This window comes from Aethalodelphis obliquidens, unplaced genomic scaffold (assembly GCF_003676395.1).
Source record: "Aethalodelphis obliquidens isolate GAN/ISIS:26980383/991018 unplaced genomic scaffold, ASM367639v1 scaffold4, whole genome shotgun sequence".
Lineage (NCBI taxonomy): Eukaryota > Metazoa > Chordata > Mammalia > Artiodactyla > Delphinidae > Aethalodelphis > Aethalodelphis obliquidens.
Window position 1 is genome coordinate 33,229,518 of NW_020837948.1, and position 9,186 is coordinate 33,238,703.

A 9,186-nucleotide genomic window follows, 5' to 3' on the forward strand; every position below is an offset into this window, starting at 1 on the left:
AAGTTCTCTGATAAACTAACTCAGAAAAAGGCGATCTTAACAATGTTTAAAGCTATTCATATTTGCATTTTAAAGAGTGTTCAAAAATAGTTAAATATTAATTTTTTTCACAGATGTTAGTTAAAAATGTGAATTAGTATCTCAGGTATTGTTTGTTTCTTCAAAAAATTATATTGGATGCTCACTTTGTCCAAATACTGAAAAATACTGAGGACACAACAGTGAGCTAAAAGGCCATGCTGGTTGCCGCCACAGAGCTTACAGTCTAAAATGGGATATGGAAATTTATCACAAAACTATTCACTACAAGTGAAACAAGAGCTACAAAAGAGAATGTTTATGGTGCTATGGGACTGAATCAGGTAGAATCTGAAAGCCTACACTAAAATGTGAAGACTGAGATGAAATCTGAAGAAATAATAGGAGGTAAGTGGATTAAAATGCTTGTAGCTCATGGACTTGAAGAAAGCCGTTTATGTTGAAGTCCAGAGTAAGAAAGAGCTTTGTACATGATGAGACCAGAGATCCAATCATGCAGGACATCCACAGACAGGGTGGCCATGTAGATTCGTCATGCAAGCCAAGGCACTTTTCAAAGTGAAAAGGGTTTCTACTAATAACATTAGGAATAGTTGGGTTACCAGTTACCGAGTGACTGGAGACTTATAGTCATCCTATTCATAGGGGATCCTAAAGTATTAGGCTTTACCATAAAGGCAATGAAGAGGCCCTGAAATTTTTAGCAGCAAGGAAACAGATCTGAACTTGCATGATACTTTGCCCCCACTGTGCAGAATGGGTAAGAGGGGGACTACTACAGTCACCACATAAGATATGGATAGATGGTAATAACATTCATTAAATAGGATATAGAAAAGAAGCCTCTTTAGGCTGAAGTCATGGGTGGGAAGAGGGTACCTAGTTCTACTTATGGTCCTATAGAGTTCAGAATATGTTTGAAGGAAGAAATCATGTAAAATGAGTTAAAAATAAAAGTGTTTCACAGAAGAGAAATCAGAGTTGGAGATATAGATCTCTGAGTCATTTGCATATCAATGGTAATGAAGGCATGCACATGGATATTGCCTAGAGGGAGTTTAAACTGAGGAAGATAGGAGAGGAAAGACAAAACCTTAAGGTACTTCAGCTTGAGGATGGATGGTTACAGGAGAATGAAACTGCAAAGAAGGCTGAAAAAGAGCTGTCTAAGTGGTATAGGAAAACTAGGAGAGGATGATGTTATGGAAGCAGAGGTAAGAAAGCAGTTGAGAGAGGAAACAACAGTGATGACAAATCACACCGATAAAATAAGGTGAGAACTGAAAAAAATGTTATTTGATTTATCAAAATGGAGTTTAAGGGCATGGATTTGGTAGCAGATTACCCCAGTTAGAATCCCACCTCCTTCATTTACTAGCTAGGTATACTAGAGGAAGCCACCTAAACTCTTTGCCTCAGTTTTCTCATTTGTAATACAGGCTGTTTTGAACAGTGCTTATCGAAGTGTGCTCTGTGGACACGTGGGGTTTCCAGAGGCACTTTGAGGAGATTTGTGAGATCAAAACTACTTTCATAATAGTGTTAAGACGTTATTTGCCTTTTTGACTGAGTTGACTTGCAAAAGCCAAGGAGGTAGCACTAAAATGTATTATTACCATTGTATTCTTCTCCACAGTTCACTTGCAGGTAAAAGAAAAAAGTCAATTTCCTATAAGAATGTTATCGATGAACCAGTAAAAATATTAATTTCAATATATTTTTATCTTTCATATTATATAATGAAATGTGTAAATATTGCCAAGTCATATTATATAATGAAATATGTAAATATTGCCAAGACCTATGTATCTCAGTGAACCAACATTTTCCAAATGCCTAATGCATAATGTTCCAAAATTCTACATAGGTAAAAATAACCATTTGATGTTCAAAATACTCCAGTGTTCAAATGTAGCAGACTATGAAAAATTTATTGACATGATTTTGAATCCAAAACTGAAATAACCTTTAGGTTATTAAAATAGTCCTCCCTTTTCCAACTAGATATCTCAGTGAGGCTGGAATTTCTTCATATGATTCCTAAACATCATATCACAACAGATTGAATGCAAAAGAAGATATGAGAGTCTAGCTGCCTTTTATTAAATCAGTTATTAAAAAGATTTGAAAAATATAAAAGAATGCCACTTTTTTCACTATATTGCTTTTGTGCTGGAAAATATTTTTATTTTCATTAAAAGTTAGTTATGTTACTTTACAATGGCTTTATTATTGTTGTTAAACTAATTACTAAATAAATATTTCAGGTTGTCTCAATTTTATTTTAGAATATGAAAAATGTCAACATATTAAGCCTAAATAAGCAATACTCAAATCTTTAATAATTTTAAGAGTAAAAAGTGATTTTGAGACACAAAGTTTGAGAATCACAGGTTTTGAGGATAAAATAAGGTAACTTAAAAAGTATGAGTTGAGGAGTTAGCGACAGGGAGGGCAGGGGGCCTGGGCTTAGTATTGGGGGAGGAGGTGGCCAGTTTAGGGTCTTAGGGGACAGGTGGGGGAGATGGCAGAGTTAGATGGGACTCGGGGGGTGGGGGGTGCCAGGAGAAGGAAGGTTGAAGGGGAGACTAGATGTTGGGGGAACTGTGCTGGGAAGAGGTGCGTCGGAAGTGCCCACAGTAACCCGCAGTAACCCGGGCGTCGGACAACACCCCAGGCCTGGCTGTCGCAGCTGCCTGCTGGAGAAGGGGAGCCTGACCTCTAGGAGGGCGCCGCTCCCGTGTAGGCTGAGCGGCCCCCAGTGCCCTGGTTTGTATGGAAGGAGGAAGGCAGAGAGACAGGAGGAGGAGGCTGATGGTCTCGCGGCCCTTGCTGGAGACACACTTGGGCAGTCGACAGCCTGAAAATGAGCAGGAAGGAAGGCAGTGGCGTACAGGGACGCAGATGGGCAGGGAGGGCAGAACCTGAACTTGTCAATACCAGCAGCCCCCTTTTTTTCCAGACAGAGGGTTGTGAACCCGCCTGGGGATGAGGCCTGGTGTTGTGGATACTGAACTTAGCTTTGTGGGGCTGACAGTTCTGGCCCAGAGCGGTATGTAATTCTGGCTCTGCCTGGGACAGGGTCCAGCCAGGCCCAGCTGGGTGGAACCCAGATCTGGGTGTGAGGGTGGTCTAGGGAGTGATGGAGGTCAGGTGCCACCCTGAGCGGTTACTGGTATGGCGCCTGGTGTATCTGACAGGCGGGAGCTGTAGGCAGACAAAATTGACGCCCACTTTATTTTCCAGGTGGCAGTGCACCCCTTTGGACTTTTCCTCTAGGTCCCATGCTTACCTCTTCTGTGACCTCACTCTGCCCCTCCTCCTCCCTCTAACTCTCTCAAGGTTACCCCTTCACTTAAAACATTGCTTCTGGTAATCTGGTAAGCCGGGAAAGTTGCTGGAGTCCCTGCCGGAGTCGGTATCGTCGGTAATCCCGAAGGAGGAGAGGCGTCCCCAGCGGAGACTCTGGGTGGGCGGGTTGGTCTTACTTGCCGGTGGAGAGGGTGGGGATTGAAGGGGCACCCTTGGGTGGGCCCACAGCGATGGTACCAGCTGAAAGCTACAAAAATACTTCGTAGACCGTGGTTTGTTACTATAGTGTTCATCATGGCAAGCTGGTGGCACCAGGAGAAATGGAGCCCCTGGCCAGTGTGAGTCGTAGCAGTGCCGGAGGGGAGACCCTGGAGGAGGAGAGAGCCCGCCTAAATTGGTGTCTACAGATTGAATTTCCAGAGGCTTAGGAGGAGGAGTTCTCCAATGTCCTGTTTCCAGGCCTTGCTCAGGAAGCCCTGTATTCATTCAGGAGACCATCTGTTAAGGTTTTCAGATGAGCTTATGAGGGGGCAATCTTTAAAAGTCCAAAGCATTCGGGGCCTTCAGCAGATGTGTTGCTTCAGCAGATGTGTGTAATCCAGGAGAAGTGATCTCTGGGCACGTGAATGCCAGCAGGCACCTCTCCTGTTCTGGGGTGGAGGCTTTCAGATGCTGCATCTTCTAAATTCAGTCTCCTGTTGTACTAGTTCTGTGCTACGAACCTTGCTTCCCGAGGACTCGTAAGCTGTAGAACATTTTAACGCGATGCCACAACACAGAGTGCTGCCTTGTAGACGGAGGAGCTTGCAGATGGATCCCCGTGACCCTCTCACCTACCCGCCCGCCTTCCTGTGCATTGGTCGGAGGAATTCTTAGTGTGATGATATAATCTGTGTGTTGGGAAAGTGTTCAAGATTGAAATGCCTTAGGCAAATACTTAAATAAGCCAACTGGCAAATTGAGGGGGGTCATTGTACTGTGCTGGAGGTACGAGTTGGTCATGCCCAAATTGTGATAGAAATGGCAGGTCTAGTTTGGGCATTCCTACTAAGAAGGGAGTGGTCAGGATGCCGATAGTGATCTTTGATTCATCTTGCTCTATGTGTTTTTTAACTTCAATTTTACTTGATCAGATTTCAGAGTAATCTTTTTTTTGTTTGTTTTTTGTTTTTTGCTTAACATCTTTATTGGAGTATTATTGCTTTACAATGGTGTGTTAGTTTCAGCTTTATGAGAAAGTGAATCAGTTATACATATACATATGTTCCCATATCTCTTCCCTCTTGTGTCTCCCTCCCTCCCACCCTCCCTATCCCACCCCTCTAGGCGGTCACAAACCACCGAGCTGATCTCCCTGTGCTATGCGGCTGCTTCCCACTAGCTATGCATTTTACGTTTGGTAGTGTATGTATGTCCATGCCACTCTCTCACTTTGTCACAGCTTACCCTTCTCCATCCCTGCGTCCTCAAGTCCATTCTCTATGTCTGCGTCTTTATTCCCATCTTGCCCCTAGGTTCTTCATGACCCTTTTTTTTTCTTAGATTCCATATATATGTGTTAGCATACGGTATCTGTCTTTCTCTTTCTGACTTACTTCACTCTGTATGACAGACTCTAGGTCCATCCACCTCACTACAAATAACTCAGAGTAATCTTAGTGTTCAAATGGGAGGACCCTGAGGTGAGGGGTGGTGGGGAGGGAAAAGCCTGCCGCAGGTGCTGGGAGGGGTGGGAGTGAAGAAAGGGAGAAGGGGGGAGGGTTGTGGTTAGGTGTAGGTTGTAGAGGGTGGGAGTGGTAGGGAATGTGGGTTGAAGGGAATTCTCTGGAGAAAAGATCAGTAGGCAGAGCTCTGGGGAATTATATAGAGCTCATGGGCGAAGAAAATACTAGTTAATAGTAAATTGTTAATGCTAGTTAAATTATCACTTGGAAGCACAAAAAAAAAAAGTGGCTTGGAAACTTTCTAAAATGCTTAGAACTCTGCTAAGTGCAGGGGACAAAGCAAAATTGTTTTGCTTTGCTGCAAGATGGGGAAGACTGAAAAGGTAACTGAAGACCTGGTTATCGGTGGCTTGAAAGATTGGTGTCAGAAACTTGCATCAGGGCTTCCCTGGTGGTGCAGTGGTTGAGAGTCTGCCTGCCGATGCAGGGTACGCGGGTTCGTGCCCCGGTCCGGGAAGATCCCACATGCCGTGGAGCGGCTAGGCCCGTGAGCCATGGCCGCTGAGCCTGCGCGTCCGGAGCCTGTGCTCCGCAACGGGAGAGGCCACAACAGTGAGAGGCCCGTGTACCGAAAAAAAAAAAAAAAAAAAAAAAAAAAGTATGAGTTAATTCTCATAAAGTACTTAGAACACTGTCTCAAAATTCTTTATAAGTGTTGATAAATAGAGATAGACAGGTAGATGATAGATTAGACAGATAGATAAGTAGACAGACAGATAGGCAGGTAGAGAGACAGATACACAATAATTGGTTAAATTAACTGAAGTGTTTTGGGTAAATACGGAGATGGAAACCAGATTGAAATATATAGGAAAGAGGGAGATATTTTGGAAATACAAACATCACCCATAGGCAAAGTTATTTTCTGCCTCCTCTCGAATTTGATCCTGTATGAAAATACTGATGTGTTACCCCACTTACTATCCTATAGATGTGACCTGACACCTTTTATAAGGAGACACAGGAGAAAAAAATCAATGAAAGAAAACTAAAGGCTTGATAGAGCAGTGTGATAGAGACAGAAACTTCAATGAGAATTCCATTAGGCAAGTTAGTGCTTCAGGGAAGGAAAAACACCTGAAAAACAGAACTTAGATACTTAATTTTAAAATAAAGACTCCTAATCTGATTTTCTCTGTGAGAGAAATCTGCTTCTTCTCTTTATCCTAAAAGAGTCCTTAAATATGCCAGCTGTTTATAGTTAAAAAGAAAGTCACATAGACAAAAAGCCTCTTTCTCATTTCTACAAGTCAAAGGTTCATCTGAAAATCCATCAGAATAGTTTAAAGAAATGTGAAACCCTGTGAAAAGAAGATGGTTCATGGTAAATGATAAATGCATTTATGGAGGCAGAAGGTCATATATTAATTATATCTTTGGCAGCCTGGAACTTTAACACACGTCCTTAACATGCCTTCAAGGAGTACGAGTGAGAAAAAGGAAAAGGACAGTGGTCCTTAATTTTTTTGTTGGAAAGGAGGTCATTTTTCCATTATGAATCTAGTGTTAGATATGGACACTCACCCCAGAAAAACGTGCATGGACCCAGTCTTCTAACATACAATCAAGGGACTATACAACCTGCCTAAAGACCATCCATGGACTTTCCAAAAGATGATGGATCCCAAGTTAGGAAATGCTGGAATCAGGGAAAGTAATTTAGGAGTAAAAATGACACTTCCTAGCACCATTCTCCATCAAGTTGCTCTAGATTTTTAACACACCAAAACCAGTCTTCTTTGTGCCTGGCATATAGATGAGGCTTAATAAAGGAATAAAACTGTATTCATGGAAAGAAGCACTCATTTAGCCCAGCTTCCTTACTTCACATAAGTGATAATTAAAATCTAGAGACATTAAAATTTTCGCTCAGTTACAAAATCAATCAGAGAACTAGCTGACCCTTCTCACATTCGAGTCGTTTTTCCCCAGCTCTCTTGGAAACGAAGAGTTACATCCGCTCAACGTTGTAGAAGATTAGTGTCCACACACTGTTGGATTCCAAATCTAGGGATATACACTATCAAAATTGGAAGACTACATAGTAAGGTAAGGGAGATGTTTTATTTTGGGAAACTAAGAATAGAATTGTAGAATAAAAGTTGATGAGACACAATTAAACAGCATCAGTTGCATCCACAAAGTGTAGAAAACATCTTAGGAATGCATCATACATGGTAAAGGCGCATATGGGTTGAATCGGTTATGAATACAGTTCAATATATTAGTTGGAAATACAGTTATTCACAACTGTAATCATATGATTACAAACCCCCTTGTATCTGCCAAAGTCACAGAAGGAAAGATATTATAACAAAAGGGGTAAGGGAGGAGCACTTACGTAAGGGACTATTTACAGACTCTGGATAGTGTTAAGGTAAATCAAGAAGAGATGATGCACCATGCCAGGGCTGGCAATGTGGAAAGTCATTACACTCTTTAGGACTGAAAGAGCAGCTGCTGTAAAGGAAGGCAGTAGAGGGGGAGGTGTGGGAATAAATGCCCCTGCCTCACTCTCCTTTCACTCTCAAATCTCCTACCAATGACTTATTTGGCCAAATCAGAAGCCAGAGGTCAAGGGTACCCATTCACGCAGTTGAAAATGATTAACCTCTCAGGCCACAGAACTAGGTGAGAATGACAGATCTGGAGGGATAAATAGAGAATATCTGGAAAATCCCTAGAACATATGGTTGGCTTCTCACAAGCTGTAGGAAACTCAGAGCTGTTCCTTGAGCACCCACGAAGTTCTGTGCATAAGACCACATATTTCTAGATCTCATATCTCTAAGGGGAGCCACTGAACAGAGGGAGCAATTGACTCCCATATTCAATTTACACTAATGCAGCCAATATCAGAAATCACCTTAAACTAATGGGCTATGGAAGAAATACAAGGATCTCATTCTGTGTTTCAAAATCTAACTTCACCAGGCAAGGTGAAGAGATCAAAAAATGCTTCCTAAGGAGACGTTGCCTGAAGGAATAATGTTCAGCAATGTAGTGCCCATGAGGAACTCCAGATGGTAAAGCTAAAGTAATCAATTGATGAGGGAGGGGAAGAAACAACCCCCAAGATTATTGCTTGCTACTTCTCAAAAGGGGTCACACAGTTATTGGCCAGTAGCCCCTCAGAATAGCTTTCTGCTAAGGATGCTGGGAGTTCAAGACTAATAAGGGAAAGTCTTTGGAAGCAGCTAACAGAACTATAATACTCGGCTGTAACACTGAGGGAAAATTTTGCCTAAAAAGTACCCAAAGCCTAAGGCAGCCAATAATGCCTGGAATAAAAGATATAATGCAAGGAGGCATCTGATTCTGTGCTGGGGATAAGAAAGGCTTTAAGCCCACAAGGTACTGTGCACATTCCTATCCCTCCTACCCCTTGCCCATTCTTGGGGTACACAATAATTTGTAATAGGAATGTAACCTTTACTGTTTGAATATCTCCAGCAAGAGGACAAATGCTGCCCCAAAGTCTCTTTGAACAAAGAGGAAAAATATTAGCCTCTCAGTGAATCAGAAACCTAAAGGGACACTGAAGTCAATCTTCAGATTGTCAGTAGTAAGAGGTACATGAAAGAGGTTTATATTTCACTTCACTTTATAATCCTGACCTTAGTCAAAATAAATTTTGATATTCAAACTGAAGCATAATCCCTGATTGCTATTCTTACTTTAAACTTGAATAACCTCAGTAAATTGTGCAGACAGGTGCTTAATGAAGCCTATATTTATAAAACAATATTTTTCTTCACAGGAGTATGGACTCTAATACATCTCTTCTAATTGGAATCAAGTTTCCTGATCAGAGCTCCTCTGGCCTTCCTTAAACCATATGTTCAGAGTATATGGAATCAAGCCACTGTGCCAGCTGTGTTCTCATTATGTAAAATGCACTATAGTTTGGATAGCATGGTTGACACAGATTACTCGGTTTTGACAGAAGTATGCCAACAAACATGTATGTGTAAACATGTGAGGTGAAACTGAAGACTGGGAAAGCAGGCCTAGAGTGGGGCTATTCAAATAAGTGAATTTTCAGAGCACAGACTATTTCTCATTGTAAATACAGTTACTCCCAAAAAATGTATTGGGTTGGCCAAAAGGT

At 41.8% G+C, this 9,186-nt stretch overlaps 1 long non-coding RNA gene across 1 annotated transcript; it reads left to right on the forward strand.

Annotated features, from left to right (window-relative positions):
• The first annotated feature begins 1,500 nt into the window (after window positions 1-1,500).
• LOC113617075 (uncharacterized) lies at window positions 1,501-3,896 on the forward strand. Its single transcript, XR_003431496.1, has 3 exons — window positions 1,501-1,512; window positions 3,695-3,696; window positions 3,732-3,896. It is a non-coding gene; the product is annotated as an uncharacterized LOC113617075 (long non-coding RNA).
• The last annotated feature ends 5,290 nt before the right edge of the window (window positions 3,897-9,186 follow it).